Source organism: Astyanax mexicanus, chromosome 5, assembly GCF_023375975.1.
Source record: "Astyanax mexicanus isolate ESR-SI-001 chromosome 5, AstMex3_surface, whole genome shotgun sequence".
Classification (NCBI taxonomy): domain Eukaryota; kingdom Metazoa; phylum Chordata; class Actinopteri; order Characiformes; family Acestrorhamphidae; genus Astyanax; species Astyanax mexicanus.
This window is the reverse complement of record NC_064412.1, coordinates 9,399,941-9,423,766: the sequence shown is the minus strand read 5'-3', so window position 1 is coordinate 9,423,766 and position 23,826 is coordinate 9,399,941. Positions and strand designations below refer to the sequence as shown.

Genomic DNA, 23,826 nt, shown 5'->3' with positions numbered 1-23,826 from the left:
GATATGAGCTGGACTCTGGCAGCACGTTGCAGCTTAACAGTTAACAGAACCTTTTGCAACTTGTCCCTGTGACTGCAGGTATGATGCAAAATACGAATGCAAAAAGAAGTTTTCATTGACTCTTCAGCCAGATCAAGCTCACCTAAATATGTGATCTATGTGACCCTCATTGATTTTCCTGTCGAAATGTTTTGCTGACTTATCTACTTTTTAGTAAACATCCTGTACTAGATGTATTTTAGTGTGCAATACTGCACCACGCTGTTAACTAAAACCAAACACCACAGCTTTCTCATTCAAATGAAATTTTGCAGCACCAGTACTGTTGTATGTACACTTCAGAGACCCAGATGTGCTCTTGCTCCTCCCTCAATATGCATGGAAGGTGAGTTGTGTGGACTTCTTACAGTCCGATATCCCAGAATGCACCTCACAGCAGTATTGACAGAGGAGAAAGAACCTACCTGTAAGATCTACATTTTAAAAATAGTACTGCTGTGCGATTAAATAAAGTTTTAATTTATTTTTAGGCGAGAACGTAGTGGTTTCAACTTCAGAAATGTGGTTTCTTTGTTAAGGAAGCAACTCTGTAAAAAATGTGCTCCTACATTTTCAGAACAATGCTTTACATGCCCCTGAGAGGGTGATGTAATAAAGTACCAGTTCGAATTACAGAATAACCGCCTCGCATACACACTGACCAATGCCTCATCTATGTTTCATTCCTTCATCACTATTCACTAGCCTTTTCCTAGAAACTGGAATGCTTGCTCCATGATGTGATAGTTTTGGTCAAGTGTGAAAGCTCTTGTCAATCCTAGGAGTGGTTCAAAGTACAGATCTCTGATCCTTCTGAAATTGGTGCGCTTGTGTTCTCTTCAATAATACTCTGATGTGGTCTGCTGCAGTTGTGGAAGCTATCCACTCCCAGTGCTGCGTGTGGGGTAGCGTGATTGATTCCCTTTGTAATTTGACTTTGTGATTGTGATACTTCCCTTTATATTCATGTATGTTGTATAAAACCACACTTTCATAGGACTAGTACAAGATAACTGTAATAAGTTCACCTTCGCAAAGTGAGTGGGTGTATGGAAAGTGTATGGCCAAAGCATTTATGGACCTACATGAAGAAAAATGACGCATGTTTGAAAGAGCCTTTAAATTATGTCTGGGAAACAAATCCCTAAAGTTTGGTAAAGACACAACAGTTGTCCCACTCAACCAGGATTGCAGTGAGGCTGGTACTCTGGTGCAGTCAGAAGATACTGAAGCTGAACATGCTCAAGATAGTGTAGATGAAAGCAAACCTTAGGAAACACTCCTCAGAACTGCTTCTCTTTACAGTATTTATCAATTCTGTGTCAGTTGTGGAGAAATTTCCTGGGACATAAAGTTGGAGATCAACATTAACTCCATGTATATCTAAGCAAAGAAAACCAGATGAAAGCATAGACGTGAAGCCTCTCTGAGACAAGGCCACTTTCTGCCTCAATTTGGAAAAAAGTTTGACTAAACAAGTATTGTAGGGGTTTAGCCTAGACGTTGGACTATATATGAGTCTCTACTGAATGGAAGAATTTTCCAAAGCTGAGGGTGGAGAATGCAGCTGATTTAATAAATAAAAAGCCAACACTTGTTGATTCAAGTAGGAGTGAGAGTTCGTAAAAAGAGATGAGGTCACTCAGGTACTGAAGGGCAAGGGCATTTCGAGCTTTATACGCCAACAGACGAATTTTGTAATCAATGGCAAAATTGGACGGGAGGCCAATGTAGTGTTGATAATACTTCTCTGGCTGCTGCATTCTGCACTTTGGACAGCAATACATACAATAGTTCAATCTTCCTCTTAATGATAATGATAATATATTGTATTTATATAACAAAAAATAATAATCTTGTCCACTTTAAACTCATCATGGTCAGGTAGGACCAGAACGACCCAAAACAACTGGGTGCAAAGCACGAACATAGCCTTTGCCAGGGTGCCATCGTAGAATCACCACCACATTTTTTTTCCATCACATGAACAGTTACGTATCTAATAGTTTTGCAGCACTAATCTTGACCTCTACAATCCCCCTGAACTGCTATTTCTTAATGACATCACAATGAAGAACCCACAAGTTGAACCCTTCCTTAGTTAGTACAATGTTAGTATATAGTGTATAAAGCTTGGAATATTGACTATGACTATGTTGAGGCTGCATTCACACAGAAGATAAATGTGGCCCAAATACGATCTTTAACATCATATGTGACACAGGTGTGTCATTTGTGTGGCTGTGTAAACAGAAAAAAAAAACATTATGGCTGTGACCGAAATGGCTCCCTACTCCCTCATTAGTGTTGCGCTATTTAGGGAGACACTATGTAGTTCACTAAGTAGTGGTAAAACAGGAGTGGATTCGGACACTACCTCATCATTATCATGCGCCAGCACCGGTCGCATAAACACACACAGGTGAGAGAGGGGTTGAGCCGTGTTTAAAACTCTGTAAACACACAGAACTGATCTCTGAATTAAAGTTAGTGAAGCTCTGAGCTGATCATGAAGTCATTTCTCTGCCTGTCATATTTACGCTGTTTAAAAGATAATCCTCACATTATTGAACTACATGGAGAAACACCTGAAATTAACAGTGTACACCGGCTTGTGCACCGGCTTGCAGTGTTCCCAGATTGGGTGGTTTCGTGCCAAATGTTGAGTTGTGTCTGAGATTGTCTGGAGGAAACGCTGTGATTTGATGGGTAAACAAAACTACCAAGTGTTAGAAGTTTGGAAATTGAACTCATCAGTGTTGTAGTTAGATATCTAACCTGGCAGAGACAGAGCTTTTAGTCCTGCTGATGGAAAGGGTACTTATCAGTGTTGTAGTTAGATATCTAACCTGGCAGAGACAGAGCGTTTAGTCCTGCTGATGGAAATTTGAAGCTGTTTTTTATGTTTGTTATTATATGTGAGTATTTACTTCTTTTATTGTTTGCAAGACTATTTTTATGTACTGTATTTACTTTTTTTGGTCCGTGTGTCCGAAGATACAATGCACAAAACACATAATACAAACATGCAGATAAACTTATTTAAATATCGTCTGTCTGTCGCTTAGTAGCGAGACCCGCAATGCATTTTGGGATACATTTAGCTCAATTAGTAAGCAGCGATGTTTAATATAAATCATGATGCATTATGGGAGTTTTTAGTGCCCTCAAAATCACGTTAGAATTCCCCCTCATGATTCGGACACTCAAAGAAAAATGGCTGACATACTCAATAGTGCCCTAACTAGTAAAAAGGGAGCCATTTCGGTCACAGCCTATGTCTGCAGAAGAAGTCATCTGAAGATTTATGTGGTGAATAAAAATAGACAAGAAACCTCGTAAAAAATTGCACCAATGTGTTTCTTCCAATAGTATTTACACACTTTAATTCCCCAAAAACTGTGAACTTTAAGAACTTTACGCACTCATTCACTTTACTTTACCAGCCTTAAGCTATATACCACATTTGCACTACTGTTATATACTATTTATACTGTCATTCCATCTCAGTCACCATCAATATTGCACTATTGTCTTCCGTCTTACGTATGTTTATTGTGTCTTGTTGTATTGTACATATAGTGTCTCCCACTCTTTTAGATAATATATCTATTTCTTTTTTTACTTATATTTATATATCTATTTCTCCCCCACACTACTGCACCTTGTTTTTTTCTCATGTATGTCTATTTGTGTCCCTGCTGTATTGTACTCATAGTGTCTCCCATTCTCTCTTTTATTATATCTATTATCTGTACCTGCTGTAAATTTGGGAAGGAGAGTAAGTAATTTCAATTCTCTGTATGTCCTGTACATATGCAGTATTGACAATAAAACTACTTGACTTGATTAAAAGGCTCGTTTTTCAGCTACATGATTTTGCAAACCGTTCAGACAGATGTCAGATATGAGTCACATTAAAAAGATGTCAGAAAATCGGTTTCAGTTTCTTATTGCAGTTCATTTGCTAGGCAGAATGTAAATATTGGCAGTGATTAAACCTTTGCACAGACCACACTGATTTTTTGTTGAACCTACAACTTTTTTTTTTATTCTATAAAATGGTCAAAGCCAGTAGACTATGTTGCTTGTGCTGTCTCATGGGTCATAATGCACTTGTGGGCGTTTGTGTGTGTATGTTTGTGCATGCAATTGTAAAAATAAAGTATATAAAAAAAAATTACACATGGTTAAAAATGATGTACATACATGCAAGCCATACATAGTGTATATAGATACTGTAGAGTCAGTGAGTTCATAAACAGTGTAAGCAAGTGAACTGTGTGAATTGCCTCAGGATTCAGATTGTGCTGGTGTGTTTGTGTGTGGACGTACAATTGTAAAAAGAAAAGTTAACATGCGTAAGAGTGTGAATGTGTACACGCAACCAGGAAGTGTGAGCTTTGTGCGGTTAATGGAAAGACGTTTGTCTTCCGGTGAAACCTAGTGACTCACTGATACACTGACACACTAACCCACAGACCCACTGATTTACCCTAATCCCACACACATGAGGCCTCACACACACACACACACACACACAATCTTCAATCCTGTTAATCCTCACACAGTGTGAGGTGTGAGACGTGTCCTCGCAGCTGGGTTACATGCCACACTGAACTGTAGAAAGTCTCCTTACTCCGGAACAAAGGAAGATTCACACAGGAGTTTGCCCTTTCAGCTTCTGGATAGGTTCCATAGGTTGCATGAGAATAATATATATAAAGCTAATGTAATAATAATTCCCTAATACCATAAATCAACAGTATTATTGTTGCTCTCTTATATATATATATATATATATATGCCAAAATAATACACTCACTTGTTTATTATCTGTTGACTGTTTCTGGGTTCAGCTATGCCCCTAATTACTCAGCTAGAAGGATCCAGTCTTTGATCAGCTCATGACATTGAGAACCTGTTCACTCCAGCGAGCACATCCACAAACCGCCTTCAGGAGATCTGACCTGGATTCTGTCCAGTAATGTAAGATTGTCTCAGGCACCTGATGTCACATGACCTCGCAAGAACACAACAACACTTGCCCTCATAGTAAACTGTCTCAATCCAGAACAATCTGGCATTTCCTCAGCTAGAGTAACTCAATGTCACGAAGAGCAACAGAACCGGAAACGTTTAATAATGTTAACTCCTGAACACCACTTTATTCAGGGCTAGTATGTATGGGGTGAAACAGTCAATATATAATGAAACTGTATAAAATATAAATTGTGTACAATGTATTATCTCAGGAATGAGTGTGATTATATTTATATTATTGTCATTTAAGGACATTTCACTCCACTAATAAAGATAGTATAATAGCGTAATAATGTTTGACTCTCTTTTAAAAAGCAGAGAACTTAAAATAACTAAAATATTAATAAAATGTGAAATAGATTTTAGTAAAAAAAATGAAAAAATTGAAATACCCTAAATAAATGAAATCGAAATAAAATAAAGCTACCATTTTTATACACAAAATCCACACACTGGCTCAATCACATTAATCATCTCTACTAAAAAAAATAAATAAATAAATAAAAATAATAATGGGCAATTCTGAGGTCTGAAACTGACGTACTATTAATACAAATGTACATTAATACATACTATATAACAAAGGAATTATTGTGACATTCTTATCTGTAACTAATCATTCAATGAATTCCATGAAAAATCCTAATTCTTGCTTTCATCCCTGTTTTGTTAGCATGTTGTAAAGAATGTTGTTTTAAAACCAAAGAATTCAGGATTTAAGCTTCTTTAATATTTTGTTCCAAGATAAAAATCTAAAGTCACCTGACTTTATACAACATCAACCGCCCACCATTTGTGTCAGAAGACCTAAAGTTATGTACATCGTCCTCAGCAGGTCTGTGTACTGTTTGTATTAGTTTCTTCCCACAGTGCACAGCGCAAGCCACTTCAAATAACTCACAAAGCCTTGCGTTGATCCCATTACTCTAGACCCACTTTCCTGATATATCCACTCAGTTACATCACAGTCGCTTCGCAAGCCTGACTCCTCTCCCACATTCTCAATGAACAGGGAAGAGCCTTCTGCTTCAGCCTCATGCAAACTGCATACGCCACCTTTACAATTTTACAAATTTATACAAGTGTACCCAAATATGCTAGAACTTGACCTTTACAGAAGAGAGAATATCTAATACTTTTATATTGGTTTTATACACATTTAGAATATTATGACCACCCCTCATTTCTACACTCATTGTTCATCCTATCAGCTTCACTGACAATATATAATTTCTTGTGTGAAATCAGAGACAAAAACTCATTACGGCACAGTTTGGGCCCTATCATATATTGCTATGTTGGCAACGGCAAACACAGGCTCACCTCTGGCTGAATACAACCTGGACAGACATTAACAGTCAGACGTTCATTGCTATCTTCGCAGTGAATTGTCAACAGGCACATCCCCACGCTTTCAACAACAAATATAGAAAATTTATTCAGAATAAAATAATTTTGCTGTTCCCTTAAATTACCTTGTCATGCACCTTTACAGCATGAATAAACAGGTTAGTTTCCTCTGCTAAGAAGCACAGAAGCGCTGCACCATTAAAATACCAATCCTCCAAAGTCAGAGTGCTCCTGGCTTTTAAAGGGAATGGCAAGTGACACGCTGATTGGTTTACTTCAAGCAGTGACACCGATGTGTTTAAAACTCCAGCAGCACTGCTGTGTCTGATCTATTCACACCAACACAACACACACTAACATGCCACCACCATGCCAGTGTCACTGCAGTGCTGGATGACCCATCAACAACTGGGTGGGTTACAGTAGGAAAACATGAAAGAAACACAGCCATGTTGTAGAATGTAGAACTACAGAGAGATATAAATGGCCAAGTCATAGTACAAATCTCAATCCAATTAGGAATCTGTGTCCTCTTTAAAAACTGTGTACAAACAAATGTTATTCAGCTATCCTGAACCAAGAGCTGCTTGGAAAAATGAGCAAAATTTGCTCTTAAACAGTGACATTTGATTTGCATGATTTGTTTAGAATTAAAATGTGGAGGTCAACGTAATATTTGGAAGTCCAAGAAAACTCTAAGATATTACAAACTGGAAAGGGCAACCCAAAGTTTAAAGTATGCAAAGCACTATTTAGCCTGGTGTTGTGGCCTGATGATGCTAAATTGGCCCCTTGACCAAAGTCACCACATGTCAATTAAGGAAAAAAGCCAGTCAGTGGCAATATCAGCACATCCTGAAACCAAATGTGAATGAATCAGACAAGATTTAGACAAGATTTGCTGCTTTACCTGTGCAGTATGTATATTGCTTGACCATGTATGTGTGTATATATATATATATATATATATATATATATATATATATATATATATATATATATATATATATATATATATATGATCCTGTGTTGATTTTAGACCTCCCCCCTCCACCAAATACATAATCACCATCATCATACAGTATTCAGCATTATTACCATCACAGTAGTCATTATCGTCACCATCATCATCATGTCCAGTTGAAGGTTGCAGATGATTCAGGAGGAGAAAGCAGATTCAGCCCTGGCTGTGGAGCTGTGCACCAGCCCTCTGAGATACTGCAGTTAAGAGAGCATGGGAGTTCATCACTATAATCTATAAGTGTTTTGTAGATTTTGAGAATGCTTATCACTATATTCCTCGAAACAACTTGTGGGAGGTGCTTCGGGAGGGTTGCTGATGTAAGCCGTTTGGTCTTTGTACTCTTGGTGTGGAAACTGTGTCCATATTCTCATAGTCCATCTTTTTGAGTGTCAGAGTCAGAGCTGTGCCTGTGTCTCTTATTTAACTTATTTAAAGTATGATCATCTTGAACAAGATATAAAAGTGTAGCCAGAGGCAGGATTATTCTGTTGTTTGCAGATGACTTTCTCTCTTTGGCTTCTAACATGTGGGGGACTTTGTGGGGGTTTGCAACTGACAATAAGAACGATAATCAACACCTCCAAGTCCCAAGCCATGGTGATATCCCATGAAAAGGTTAGCATGCTTCCTCTAGGTAGGGTCTGTGAACTTTTCACAGTGGAAGGGTTTCAATATCTCAGGTGTTCAAACGGCAGAGTCCTTTGATATCTTTAAAAACTGACTAAAGACTCATCTCTTTGAAGAGAACTTAAGTTCTCAAGCATTTATTGTCTAATTGTCTTCAACATATCCATCCTCACTTTCATGTGTAGTAGCAGCAGCAGTATCTAAACAACATTTTTCAACTTCTGTGTTAAATCTATGCTCTCTAGCCTACCTTACCCTACAAATAGCTGGGTACCCTACATCCTAGCCTGATGCACACCTCCCCAGAAATGTATCTATGTGTGACATAGCAGCATAGCTGTGATTGGTCCTTCTATCCTCATGTTCCCATCTACACATTCCCGAATTCCCATTTTACACAGCAGCACGACACAGTCAAGCAAAAAGACATACAAAAAGTATACATGTGTACAGTACTGTAGGGCACTTACACAGGCTATGCCAGGGTTGGCCAACCTATTAAAAGCAATGAGCCAGAAAAAAAAAAATCATTACTACCAGGAGCCACACTTATGAATTTACAAAAATATGTGCTGACAAATATCAGTACTACAGCAGCCTTTACAGCAAAGACTTTGTTTCTGACTGCTTTGTGAACTTCGAAAACTGTCTGAATTTAAATGGTTTGGCTTGTGCTTGTGCAATTTGGTATCTTTGGGAAACTCGTGGTCCATGTTAGCGTGTAGTGAAGTAAAGTGGCGCTAAAGATTGGAAGGGTTAAAATATTATAATGACATTTGGCATAACTTTCTGCTCAATAAAAAATACAAATCCTCCCACTCTGGTAAGAAGATTCTGAGTTAATTTTCATATTTGCATTCAACTTTACATTTCCCAAATGCCGCCACGTTTCAGCAATGATCTTGCATCATACTCCTTGCTAGATGTGGGGCGGGGTATAGCATTACCGCTGCAACAGACTTTGGCTTTGTCAGGTCCCAAGTCATAGAGCGCAACATATAGCACTGACTCAAATACATGCTACAAGTGTGCAGCAAAAATAAATATATAAATGTATTTATATAAATGTATTTTTAATTATGAACAGAAGAGCTGCACATGAACAGCCAAAGAGCTGCATGTGGCTCACGAGCTGCGGGTTGGCCAACCCTGGGCTATGCCACACACAACACAACAATGACTCAATGCCGAAGTATAAACCAAAACACTTTTGCAAGTCCTTCTGGATAAGAGCATCTGCTAAATGCCATAAATGTACAGTAAATGTAAAATAAATATCTGGGTTTTGCTTACAAGCAATGGAAAAGGGGATCATGAGAGTGATTGTAGGTTATTAATCCAGTCATTATACAAGACTGCAGTTGTGAAGAGAGGGAGAGCAAAGCTTTACCAGTCGATCTACGTCGACTATGTCCCTGACCTCACCTATGGTCTGAAAGTTTGGGTATCTTGCTAAAGTAATGAGAGTAACGAGAGCTGCCATGATAGATCTTGGATCTCTGTTTTCTGGGAGAGACTCAGAGTCTCAGCTGCCTTTTTGTGTTCAGAGGAGCCAGCTGGTTCTTTCTGTAATCTGATAAGGATGCCCCCCAGTTGCCTCCATTTGGAGGCATACCGGGCACGACCCAACTGAGAGGAGACCTCAAAAAAGACCCATGACTGTCTGGAGGGATTACATCTTGACTGGGAGCGGGCGTGGGAGCACCTGGGGATCCCCAGCAGGAGCAGGAACTTGCAGAGGACAGGGATGCAAGTGTTACTGTGCTTGCCTTATTGCCACTGCTACCATGCACTTCGCTGGGCAGATAAGATGTAAATGATGACAATGATCATGATATAGATTATAGTTAATCCCAGAATAAGAACTAAACATAGGTAATATGCATTTTACCTCTGCACTACAGTATTGTACAGTACTGCAGTACTGTATACACCTCAGTGTCAATACTTCAAAAATGAAAATATAGACCACAAACTGGTCAGAATAGCAGTGTCATCAGCCTAAAGGTGACTATCATGAAAAAGGGCTTGTAAAAAGACATTAAAAGAGGAAAGGAGTTTTTTAGTCATTTGCTGAAACAAATTACCTATAGTCACTAATTATACATCCACCACATCTACCTACATGATAGAAACACCCAATGAAATATAATGCTAATAATATTCCATGTGATGTTCCATTATTGCATATAGTCAGTATAGATTTGATTTTTGAAACAAAATCCTAGTGCCACGAGTGGTAAATGGTTAAGTTTAAAAATATTCATTTTGTGACAGATTATCATTTTTATCCTATGGCTGTAAGCATGTACTGTAAGATCGACACTCCATTGGCAGAAGCACGAAGCCTTGGCACAGTAATGAATGACCAGTTATGGTTCTCAAGCCATGTTGCAAATCTGACTCGGTCATGCAGATTTCTCCTGTACAACATCCGAAGAATTCGACTGTTTCTCTCCCCGGAAGCCACTCAGGTGCTTGTGCAGTCTCTCTCTCGTCATCTCAAGGCTTGACTACTGCAACTCTCTACTGGCTGCTCTTCCACTGCGAGCCACCAGAACCCTGCACCTAGTTCTGAATGAGGCGGCAGCACGACTCGTCTTCAATCTGCCGAAGTTCAGTCATGTGACTCCTTTGCTACGTTCCCCCCACTGGCTTCCTTTTGCCGCCCGCATCAAATTCAAAACCCTGACGCTGGCCTACAAAGCCAAAAACTGACCAGCTCCTTCCTACTTGATGGCACTGATGGTCAAAGCCAGATCTGTACCAAGAGCTCTTAGAGCTTCCAGTATGGCTCAGTTCGAAACTACCATCCCTTAAAACCCACAGAAAACAAACATCCAGACTCTTCTCTGTCCTAGGAACAAGGTGGTGGAACAAACGTCCTCTGTGTGTCAGAACAGCAGAGTCACTTGCGGTCTTCAAACGCCGACTGAAGACTCATCTTTTGAAATCTTTTCAGTTCCTAAACAAACCTTAAAAAAAGGAAAAAAATTCTCATAGGGTTCATTACCAAGGTTTGTGTATCTCTTGATCCTAGTCTCCTCAAACTAGCTATGGATATTTTGAAGTAAACAATGAAGCACTGTTGCTAAGTACCTTAAACGTAAATGTAAATGTAAGATAATGCTTAAACAGCTCCGGGTTTCTTGCATTTTTTAAGTCAAGTACAATGTTGTACTTGAAAATTGTATTAATAATTTCATTAAAAGTTTCATTAAAAGTTATGACAAAAACATATTTAGTTAAACACCTATTAGTATTCTATTAATTAATTATTATATTGTTATAAATAAAATCATTATAAATTTTTAATTAAACAAAAACTTTAATATTTATATGTGCAAATGATTTGTGCATATGGCAGCACACATTATGTTCAGATAATGACATGGTAGAAGGCATCTTCCATCTACATTATGACATTTTAAATGCTTTGTTTTTAGGTGTTAAAGATTGAACTGACAATATTTTAATCAGACCATATTTGTCACAACACTAGACACTATCCACCAACATTACAAGAATGCATAGTCCTGTTGCAGCAAAGGCAGTCCTTCATGAAATCTTAAGTAAGGGTTATTACTACTGAAACAGATCAACTTCAGTTCCAATCTCCACTTGATGGCAGTATAAATGGACTCAATAGATGTAGTTGCTGTATTTGGCCACTAGAGGTACACTGTCCGTTTTATGTTCTAGGATTAAGAAAATTAAATTAGTACTATAGAAAATGAACCAAAAACAAAATCAGAGTGTATTCCGCTTGTTGTGGGGTCTTTGGTTCTTGCCATTCTGTGGTTTTATCTTATGAATAAAGTGCCCCAGAAACATAAAGACTGTCTGAAATGTAACTTCCCTCTTTGGCCACTAGAGGTACACAGATCCTCACATACTTTTGGAAATCAAATGAGTTCATAAGGACAATATGAAGACAAGACCTCAAGACCAACATAAAGTATCCCCCTTGCTGTGGAGGTTAGGAGAAGGACATTCTCTCGAGTCAGAAGCGCTTTATGTGCACTTTATCTCCATTTAACTGTTTAACTATGATCAACGTCTAAATCAGGGGTGGGTAATGGTGGACAGAGTTCAGTACAATTAGCTAATTTCCCTCATATAACAGACCGGTGAAACCTGGAAGTTAACGGGCAAGCTGAATCAGGTCTATTGAGAGGAAGAGGAATCCAGTCCTTCAGAATTGCCCAAGCAACGGGTTTATGAATGCATCTTAACCTTTAGATATAAACGTGTCAGTATACGGCACACAAATCCAATAAAACATGAGGTCCCCTCTGAAGCGCAATGATCAATCTTAGCTGTTCTATAGTGCAAAACAAAGCAGATCACCACCTAAAAGAGGTATTCTTCCATTTTCTGTGCAACCTATAGTACTGTATAAGGCTTCTATACAAGTTTAAGTGATTTGGTCAAAGAAAAGCAAGAGAGATGCCAAGTCCCTATCTCGGGCCATTTCCTGCCATTTTGAGGCCTGGCTTTGCTTTAAATCTAGGTCTAAATTTTGGCCAAAGGCTCGAATCACATCTATACTAAGTGCCACATGTGACAACCCCTCAGTTAATGAGTATAAAACAACAATCTGCCTGTGTATCTTGGGCCAACACCCTGGATGTTCAGTGTAATACTGCAATAAGCCCATGCCACATGCACCAACATTCTATTTGCCAAGTATAATATGGAAACTGGCCTGTGCCACTTTTGCCAACTCTTTTTTTGAAGAGTAGGAACAACATTCGGACAAACTCCACATGGTCAATCCCTGGTCTCCACCAATCAATCAAACTACCATCAATCGAGCTCAGGCCTATCCTTCGTACTATTTGTGGTTACCGTGCATGGTATCTTGTCTGACTGACATGATATGATCCCTCTGTAAAACACAGTCAGTTGATGGAGTCAGTTGATATTGTTCCTGAGTAAGAACTGACAAGTCAAACAAAGCAGTCTGAGAGGAACATGGCATCCCAGAACAGAGCAAATGGAGGAAAAGTTTCCAGAGCACTGTCAGGAAGAGAAAACATTCTGACTGAAACAGAGTAAAATCAGGTAGATGCTTCAAGAGCAGTGCTGTCCAGTCTTATCTGCAAATAGCCGGTGAAGATGCAGTCCAAACAAGTGTAAACCCACCCTGTTCCCCTTGTTTAATCAGTTGCTCCAAGTGTTCAAACAACTGGTCAGGTATACTCCTAGTTTGCCGGAATAAACCTCACTGTCTCTCTGAGGGTAAAACTGGGAAACCCTTTTATAGAGACCCTTTATAGAGACACTGAGATATGGGGTCTTTAAGCTCTGGAACTTAAGGGGACATAGATGATTCAGTTCTTGCACAAGATCCCCATCCATTTTGACTTCAGGGTTCTAGCAAACCATATAAAGTGTATAAATAAAGTGCATCAGAAACATAAAGACTTTATGGAATGTAACTTCCCCATTTGGCCACTAGAGGTACACAGATCCTCACATACTATCAGAAGTCAAAGTAAGTTCATAAGCACCTTGTAATATGAACTAAGTAAGACAAGACCGCTAAGTATCCCTCTTGCTTGTAGAAGTTAGGAGAAGGACTTCCTTTCGAGTTAGCAGTTCATGCGACTAAATTGTTTAACTAGAATCAGCGTCTAAAGCAGGGGTGGGCAAAGGAGGACAGAGTTCAGTACAATTAGCTAATTTCCCTCACATAACAGGCTGACGAATACTGGAAGTTAACAGGTAAGTTAACTTGGGTAAACCTGAGACTATCTGCAATCACACTGAGATATAGAATCTGTAAACTCTGGGATTTAGGGAAACATAGCCGGTTCAATTCTAGCGCAAGATCCCCATTCATGACGTTCAATTCTAAACAAGAACTATGTTTTATGCTGTAACCCTAAAGTCAAAATGGATGGGGATCTTGCGCTAGAGTTGAACCGGCTATGTTCCCCTAAATCCCAGAGTTTACAGATTCCATATCTCAGTGTGATTGCAGATAGTCTCAGGTTTACTGAGAACCAAGATCAGAGAAGATGTGATATGATGTCAATATTCAGACCTTTTCCTGTTGCTACAAACCTGACATGATTCAAGAACATAGTATATCAACTGTTCAGCCAAAACTCTCTAGACATTTAGCGTCTTTAGTGAGATAAGATAGGATATTTCTAATGACCATGACCAGAAAATTTTAGGTTACCTTTTAATTAGTGTGCTGGTTACCTGACTATAGTTGCGGACTTAACTAATTTTTAATGTGAAATAAACCATTAGAAATGTAGTGTCATGTAATGTCTTCAAACCTGCTTCGAGGAAGTTCCAATCTTCTTCATTTCAACAGAAATTGCAGCTGTCAGTTTCTGTGAGACATCAGGACAGAAGCAATGTGCCTTTCTGGAAAAAAGAGAAACAAAAAAGTGAATAAGGATAAAACAGTGCAGAAGTTTTCTTTGCATCTCTTGTAGCTATATACTACTGCCAACAGGTGGCGCCAAATGATTCACAGTTGCATTGTATTGATACTAAAAACTAGGAAGAAACTGCTATGCAACTTCTTCTTCCTGATCCGGAGTATACCCAGGATCCTTGGAAGCAAAAGGATCAATACCCTTGGACAGGTTGCCAGTCCATCATAGGGTACCACACACACCCTACCTAAAAAATCAAAGTTACATGCACATGCAAAGTTACATGATTCCTCAAGGTCCTAGAGATCTACAATTTTAGAGAGGTCAGATCCTTCCTCACACCTAGGGGCAACTTAGAATACCCAAGTCACCTACCATGTTGTTTTGAGAAGCACAAGGTAACTGGTGCACCCAAAGGATGCCAACAGCCTCAGACCTTTGGAGCAGGCTGTGCAACAGAAGTAATATATTAAGGAATCATTCTGCGGTCAAACTGAATATAAACATTGCTACATGTTACATTATAAAGGGCCAAGAAGAACACATTGCAATCATTGGCATTCACCATACAAAATCTTGTTTTAGCAAAGTATTCATTTCTTGGAATAAATAGCACAGAAAAAAAACATTTAGATCAATGTTAAATTATTTCTTTTACTACTGTTGGTATGACATTGAGTTTAAAGATTTCCTTAATATGAAATGTACAGTATGTCAGATGTATCCTAGCCTTGTCTAAAAGGCTGAATGCTGAGTCTATGGCTCTGTTTATACTAGAAATCATAATGACATATACCTGGATGCCCCTTCATGGTCTTTAAGCTCTACAAGCCTGGAGATTTCTGCAGAGATCTGATGAAACAAATGTCCCTGAAAGCATTTATAACCAGGATCAGATATGGTCGATTTAAAGCTGGGTGATAGATTCCTGGCATGAGGAGTTTTCCTGCTACAAGGAGAGTCCCACGTTTCAGGAAATGAGTGTTTCACAACTTGGCACCTTCTAGGAAGGTTCGACACAGGTCAATTTAGTCAAACTCAGATCAATTTAATAAAAAGATCTATACACCTACTCTATTGTGCAACTGTTTGACCTGTCAATCGTACATACAAACAATTTTGAGTATGTCATACATGTTACTGCCAGGAGAAATAGTTTGAGTATTTCTAGAACTACTGTTCACCTAGAACTTTCAGCCCAACATTCTCCAGTTTAGAATTGTCTAATTAAAATTGTTTGGCAGACAAAATGACCGGCAGAAAGCTCTGTCAGGTTCTTCTTCTTTCATAAAAACAGAAAGCCGAGGCTCACCAAAACTGGACTGATCTGAGGAATCCTGATGTCAGCTGAGGTACAAAGATGTAGAGATTCCTGGCCCAACATTTTAGGGAATCAAGGTTTCACAACTTGGCTCCTTCTAGTAAGGTTTGACACAGGCCAAATTAGTCAAACACAGGTAAATTTAATAGATTATTTTTAGAATTACTGGTCCCCTAGGACTTTTAGCCCAATAGTCTCAGAATTGTCTAATGAAAAATACATTGTCAAATAAAATTCCTTGCTTCTGAAGACCTTCCTTACCTGGACCAGGTATGATAGATTTGAGACTGAACTTTGCACAGTGGTAGAGCCCCAGCACCAGGTTTGAGCACTCCAACGGCAGCAAAGTCTGAAATATTGGATACAGACAACACAGAAAAACTGATCAAGTCTTAGTGATATTAAGTGTAACATGCTTGATAGTGCCAGAAGAAAGCAGCCACTAGAATTCAAGAGATCAACTTGCCAGACTTGTTCAATCTGACTGATAGGCTACTGTAACTCAGACAACAAGCATCTCAGAATGGATAACAAGTCAAACCTTGAGAAAGACTGGCAAAAGGCTCTGTCAGGTTCTTCTTCTGTCAGACAAGAACAGAAAGCTGAGGCTGCAGTGGGCACAGGCTCACCAAAACTGGACAGTTGAAGACATAGCCTGGTCTGAGGAATCTTGATTTCAGCTGAGGTACAAAGATGGAGAGATTCCTGGCCTGAGGAGTCATCCTGCTACTGAGTCCCAAATTTCAGGAAATCAAGGTTTCACAACTTGGCACCTTCAAGTAAGGTTTGACACAGGTCAGTTTAGTCAAACAGATCAATTTAATAGAAAGATTGGTACACCTACTCAGTTGTGCAACTGTTTGATCTTTCAATTGTATAAAACTTTGTGATTTTCAGTATGTCATACTTGTTAGTGAGAGAAGAACCAGTTTCAGTATTTCTAGTTTAGTGGTCACTACTGATCACCTAGGGGTTTTAGCCCAGCTCTTTCCAGTTTACTCAGAATTGTCTAATAAAAAATATATTGCAAACAGAAATCCCTTGCTCCTGAAGACCTTCCTTACCTGGAGCAGGTATGATAGGTTTGAGACTGAACTTCGCACAGTGATAGAGCCCCAGCACCAGGACTGAGCACTCCAGTCAAAATCGTGTAAAAAAAAAAAGCTACTGTAACTCAGAATGGATAACAAGTCAAACCTTGAGAAAGACTGGCAGAAGGCTCTGTCAGGTTCTTCTTCTGTCAGACAAGAACAGAAAGCTGAGGCTGCAGTGGGCACAGGCTCACCAAAACTGGACAGTTGAAAGCAGACATAGCCTGTCTGAGGAATCCTGATTTCTACAGACGTACAAAGATGGAGAGGCAAGAAGAACATCTTAATGCATGAGCAATCTCTGTCTCATGACATTCAGTTTGGCACTGAGCAAGGTGATTGATCGCAAGGATAAAGAACATGGAAAATAATGAGATTGATGTTTAGTTTAGATCTCATCAGTAGGGCTAATTTGAGTCATGGCTTTGTTTACTTAGATGATATTCTTACTTGGAAATTAAAGTTACACATGAAGTTAAACACATATTCAATTTCTCATTCATGGTCTTGAGGATCTACCACCCGGAGCGTTCTGATCCGACATTAGAACAGTGCACAGTGGCTTAGTGGTAAGCACATTCGCCTCTCAGCACTGGGGTCCTGGGTTCAAGTCCCTATCTGGGTGGAGTTTCCATGTTCTCCGTGTCTGTGTGGGTTTCCTCTGGGGACTCTGGTGTATCTCTAACTTAAAAAATAAAATAAAATAAAAATACCACCTTTGCATGCCTTTTAGGTCAAATAAGATCAACAAACAGGACTTCTTGCTCCTGTACAAGGAATCCCTGATAAAAGTATTTATGGTTCCTGTAAGAAGAAACAAAGAAACACATACTTTGTTTAGTAGATCCAGTGGACTGCGCACAACTTCTTACTATATAAAAAAGGTAACTGGTAAAACAGGTATTTTACTCACAAATAATCAAAATTAAGATACACCCATTTCTATAACAGATTACACAGTTTACTGCATAAGGAACAAATGAACCTATTGACACCATATAATAATACAATGCCAGACGTAGGATAAAGGGATAAAAAGCATCCACGCTTTAAATTATGTTTAAACCTGTATGGTGATCCAACGATTACTTTTGTCATTAGTTGGAGAGTTAGGGATGAGGAAGAAAAAATAATTGTACAATAAATGGGTGTCCCAATACTTGTGTTAATGCAGTGCATGTAAATGTAACTGTATATATAAATGTAAATTTGATGCTTAGTAAAGGTTTTGTACATAAATTGTCTTCTTTACTTTAATATTGTATGTGATAAATTTAGGGAGGTTTATTAGCAATTTCATTGGATGTTGCTGCACACTCAACCTTCACGCCATATTGCTCAATAAGGCAGGAAGCTCCAAAGTCTAAAGCGTCAGTTTCAGCTGCATCATCCAGTTCCAACAAAATCATGTTGGAACTAGACTTATGATTTGGCCTCTTGAAACAGCAACCTGGAAGCAGTGCCCTGTACTTTGACTCAGCTAAATGTTGGAAAGGTAATAAAGATTTACTGACAATTTAATATTTTACTGGTTAAGTGAAATATTAGCTATATTTATTAGCTATATACAACTCTGGATCAATTAAGAGACCACTTCAGTTTCTCAATCAGTTTCTCTGATTTTGCTATTTATAGGTTTATGTTTGAGTAAAATCAACACTGTTATTTTATTCTATAAACTAAAGACAACATTTCTCCCAAATTTCAAATAAAAATATTGTCATTTAGAGCATTTATTTGCAGAAAATGAGAAATGGCTGGAATAACAAAAAAATCATGCAAATGCAGAGCTTTCAGACCTCAAATAAGGCAAAGAAAACAAGTTCATGTTCATAGTTCAAGTTTTAAGAGTTCAGAAATTAATATTTGGTGCAATAACCCTGGTTTTTAATCATAGATTCCATGCATCTTGGCATTTTCTCCTCCACCAGTCTTACACGCTGCTTTTGGATAACTTTATGCCTTTACTCCTGGTGCAAAAAAATCAAGCAGTTCAGCTTGGTTTGATGGCTTGTGATCATCCATCTTCCTCTTGATTATATTCCAGAGGTTTTCAATTTGGTAAAATCTAATTTTTATTTTCTAATTTTTAAGTCTCTTATTTTTCCCCGAGCTATATATATCAAAGAACAAGTAGGCCTGTCTGCTTAAAACAATGAAAACTAGTTTATTACTATATTACATAATTTTAAACTAGTTACAATTTTAAACAAGTGTCTTATTTAAAGTAAACAGCATTTTTAATCTACAACTGCTATGTTGAGCATATGAAGAATCATAAGCTGTGTAAAAGAGATAGCATAGTCCTCACGGTGAGGACAGAGACTGGTAGGTTTATCTAGTCAGTGATCCAGTGTGAGCTTGCCTTGAGAACATCTCAGGGAATTAATGTCACAGGCGATGTTGTTTTCTCTAAACCCCCTCTGGCTCAAAGCTTCCAACTCACATAATTTCCTAAGGAGACCTAATTCTTTTAGGTTCAAGGGGATGGAAACTACCAGGCTTGGGAGGTGCTTAAGCTGATGTGGATGATAGTTTCACTGAGTGAGAACTGAAGTAGGTCTGAGTATGGGGCTACCTGGTCAGAGGGGAAAGTGACAGGTCACACAAAAGGCACATTTATGCTTGAAAATCAATTTAATTAAAAATGAAAATTAATATTCTACATGTTTTATTAATGATTTTAAATGCAGTTTTATAAATGGATTTACTTGTGTACTCTGTGATCTTAATTTGTAATATAATATATGTATATACTGCTTAATTTAACTGTACTTTTGTTAAAGGTTGTCAAATGCAAAGATTCATTCAGAAAGTTCTCTCAGACTGAGAGGTTGCCGTACATTAGATTCTGCTGCTGTGTAGTGCTGCCCTCTGGTGGAAGGAAGATGAATGGAGGCTACAGAACATAAAATTTTGTCCACATGTATTTAATTTGAGTTATTTGATAATACATTCCATGGTGTTTGCACAGAATAATTTAATCGTAATTCAAATAATACCGATGTGGTAATACTGAGCCAATGATGTTATACACATTTATAAGTTACAGTGAGACTGGACACCCGGTATAACTTTTCTAAAATTTAGAAATGTAATATTTGTATTTATTGCATTTTAGGTTTTTTGGTTTCACATCTATGTAGCTAACTGGTCCTTACACCAAATGTCCACATCTGTAAATCTTTTTTTAAATTAACAGACTAGAGTAGAGTTCCTGTACAATAATTTAGTATATTGTTTACAGCATAAAATCTTTATTATTATTATTATTATTATTATTATTATTATTATTAACTTGCAAAATTAAAAACTTAACATAACTAAAGAACGATATCAGATACCAAGATACCAAGCAATGTTGTTATACATTAATGATCATAAATTAATAAAACAAAATAAAAGGATTTGTTACATAATACGGCAAACATTGATTGAGTCCTTCAAACCCAGTAATATATTCTGTGGTCAGAAGCTCAAGTCAGAATACAGGAACTCTATACACTACACCATACATTGCAATGTATGCTCTACTAGTCTCAGTATATGCATTAAATAAGATTTAATAGCAACATCATTTTGCATTAAAAGATAATGCATCTCTTCTGTAGTAGTGGCTCTATCTATCTACATATCTGTCAGTCTGTCTGTCTGTTTATCGATTATACATAACATAACTATATATTACTTTAAAGACATTATATACTTATATACATTATATATACTTTATAGCGACATTATTTTGCATGAAAATATATTGTTATATTATCTATATATCTGCCTATAAAATAACTTAAATGTAATTTAAATAATATCATATTAATTCCATATATTGCTCAGGACCCTACAGGATAGACCACCACAGAACAGCTATTATTTAGTACAAGACCAAGAAAATTGACACAACCTTTCATTATTAATCTTAAGTAATAATAATAATAATAATAATAATAATAATAATAATAATAATAATAATAATAATAATAATAATAATAATAATAAGAAGAAGAAGAAGAAGAAGAAGAAGAAGAATGTTTTTGTTTTAATAATACAATACATTTGTTGCTTTTGATATTTATATATGAATATATAACCTAATCTTTTTTATTTTCTTCTTTTTGCTTAATTTCTTCTTAGTGTACATATTGTGAATCACACAATAACAGTCTCTCTAGTCATGGTATTTCTAATGAAACTTTATATTTAGGAATGCACCAATGAGGGAATACTGGTCCGATGGTGATATAAAATATTACACAGGATACTGTATATCTGTGTATCGATGGTGATATACACATTTATAACTTACTGTGAGACTAGACACCCCAGTACAACTTTAGAAATAAATGTAACATTTATATTTATTGCATTTTAGCTTTCGACCAACTGTATACAAACAATAAAATGAATGGCGTCTCCTGAGAAATTTGCTTAAACACTTTTTGTTTTTACATTTATGTAGCTAAATGGTCCTTACACAGGCTGTTCACATCTTTAAACCATGTTTTTTTATTTCTAGGTTAAATTAAAACAATATATCCATTGAAACTAATAAAACTAGCGTGGCCAGCATTAACAGATATGTTAATGTGGATCACAGTTGTTTGTTAAACAATAGGGATGAGAAATGTGCTGAATTCTCTCTTTATATTCTATGTGTAGTTGCTAGTAACAGTTTAATCCATAATTTGATCAGAGTAGAGTTCTTGTACAATGATCTAAAGCATAAAGGCTTTATTATTATAACTTGCATATTTTCTATTAATATCCTACTTAGTATTAATTATTAGAAAATATTATATAATTAAACATAAACTAACAATATTGCTAAATTACTTATCGTCTACATGCTGGATATATTTTGAAGTACTTCTGTACTTACCACATTTTTAACACAATTAAGAACTAAACTAAACTAAAGAACGATCTGATACCAAGATGCCAAGCATTGTAGTCATACATGAATTATCATAAAATTACCATAAAACAAAATAAAAAGATGTATTAAATTATCTTTCTTTCTACTCTGTCTATTATGTCTTATATCCATAACTATATATCACTAGAACAATTTATAGAAACGTCATTTTGATAATGTTTCTCTTTAGTAGTCTATCTATCTATCTATCTATCTATCTATCTATCTATCTATCTATCTATCTATCTATCTATCTATCTATCTATCTATCTATCTATCTATCTATCTATCTATCTATCTATCTATCTATCGTTCTTATTTTCTTTCCACTCTGTCTATTATACATACCTTAACTATATATCACTAGAACAATTTATAGAAACATAATTTTAATAATGTTTCTCTTTAGTAGTCTATCTATCTATCTATCTATCTATCTATCTATCTATCTATCTATCTATCTATCTATCTATCTATCTATCTATCTATCTATCTACACTCTAAAAAACAGAGGTATGATATGAGTACTTTTTTTGTACTCAAAGGTACACTCTTCATAATTGTACACTCAAAGGTACAATATTGGTCTTTACAGGGTCAGATTTGTTCCCTCTGAAGTGTTTATAATGTTTATAATTGTTATAATCTTTACTGGCACAAAAACCATGGGTACAAAAAGGACTTTCACTGAAAGGTACTTTTTTGTGCCTCATTATAAGGTACAGCCCCAGCGACAAGCTTTGTACCCTTTTAAGTACAAATCTGTACTTACTTTTCTTTTACTTACTTTAATTTATTACTTTAGAGAAGGATTTATTGCAACATCATGTTGCATTAAAATATAATGAGTCTCTTCAATAGTAGTCTATCTGTCTGTCTGTCTGCTATCTATCTGTCTGCCTGTCTATCTATAAATCTTTCTTTCTTTCTTTCTACTCTGTCTATTATACATAACATAACTATATATCACTAGAACAATTTATAGAAACATCATTTTGATAATGTTTCTCTTTAGTAGTCTATCTTTCTATCTATCTGTCTATTATATATACCATACCATAACTATATATTACTTTAAAGGAGGATTTATTGCAACATCATTTCGCATTAAAATATAATGTTTCTCTTCAGTAGAAGTGTATCTGTCTGTTTACACATACCATAACTAATTATTACTCATAATATTATAATTATAAGCTGCACTAGTTATTGCAAAATAACTAATGCCTTGATAGTTTTTAAAGTCATTCAAACTATTTAATGTAATGTTTGATTATGAACACATTTAAGATGCATGCAACAAAAGGAAACCTCTGAAACAAAGCATCATAATAATACATGATTTATCATATACTGATAAATGAAATTACTATTATGCAATACTGTGAAAAAACAATTTAAAACCCAGTAATAACCCAGTATTAATATAATAGCATTTTATTTCAGATGTGTGACTTATCTCAGTATATTAATATAAAACAGTTTATATCAGCATCATTACATTGTATGTGTGACTAATCGCAGTATATTAATATATAAACACTTTATATCAGCATCATTGCATTGTATGTGTGACTAATCGCAGTATATTAATATATAAACACTTTATATCAGCATCATTGCATTGCATGTGCTTCTAATCTAAGCATAATAATATATTAAAACTTAATAGCAGCTTCATTTTGCATTAACTGATGTTATACTGGTAGATTAAAGACATCCAAAGACCGTTCTTTTAGCAGTTATTGGAAATGCATGCATTATTAGATTATTTACCTGTAATTGCAGCTCTGCAGGTTTCTGCCCGTGCTCATTGCACAACTGCACAAATAACATCGCTCATCTTCTCCTCTGATTTCTTCTGGTTGTTTCTTGCTCTCCTCCGGGTTCTGCAGAAGTAGAAGACAGTGAAGGAGAAGCTGCCTTTTATGCAGAGCTGTGTGTGGTGTATCAGTAGCAGCTCTGGATCTCCAGCCAATGGGAGGAAAACATGTGCACGAGACCATCTGCAA

General features: G+C 36.8%; 1 long non-coding RNA gene across 1 annotated transcript; it reads right to left on the bottom strand.

Moving 5' to 3' along the window:
- Window positions 1-15,966: 15,966 nt before the first annotated feature.
- Window positions 15,967-23,826, bottom strand: LOC111193758 (uncharacterized). Its single transcript, XR_007439274.1, has 3 exons — window positions 23,591-23,826; window positions 17,003-17,700; window positions 15,967-16,154 (listed from the first exon to the last, which is right to left on the bottom strand). It is a non-coding gene; the product is annotated as an uncharacterized LOC111193758 (long non-coding RNA).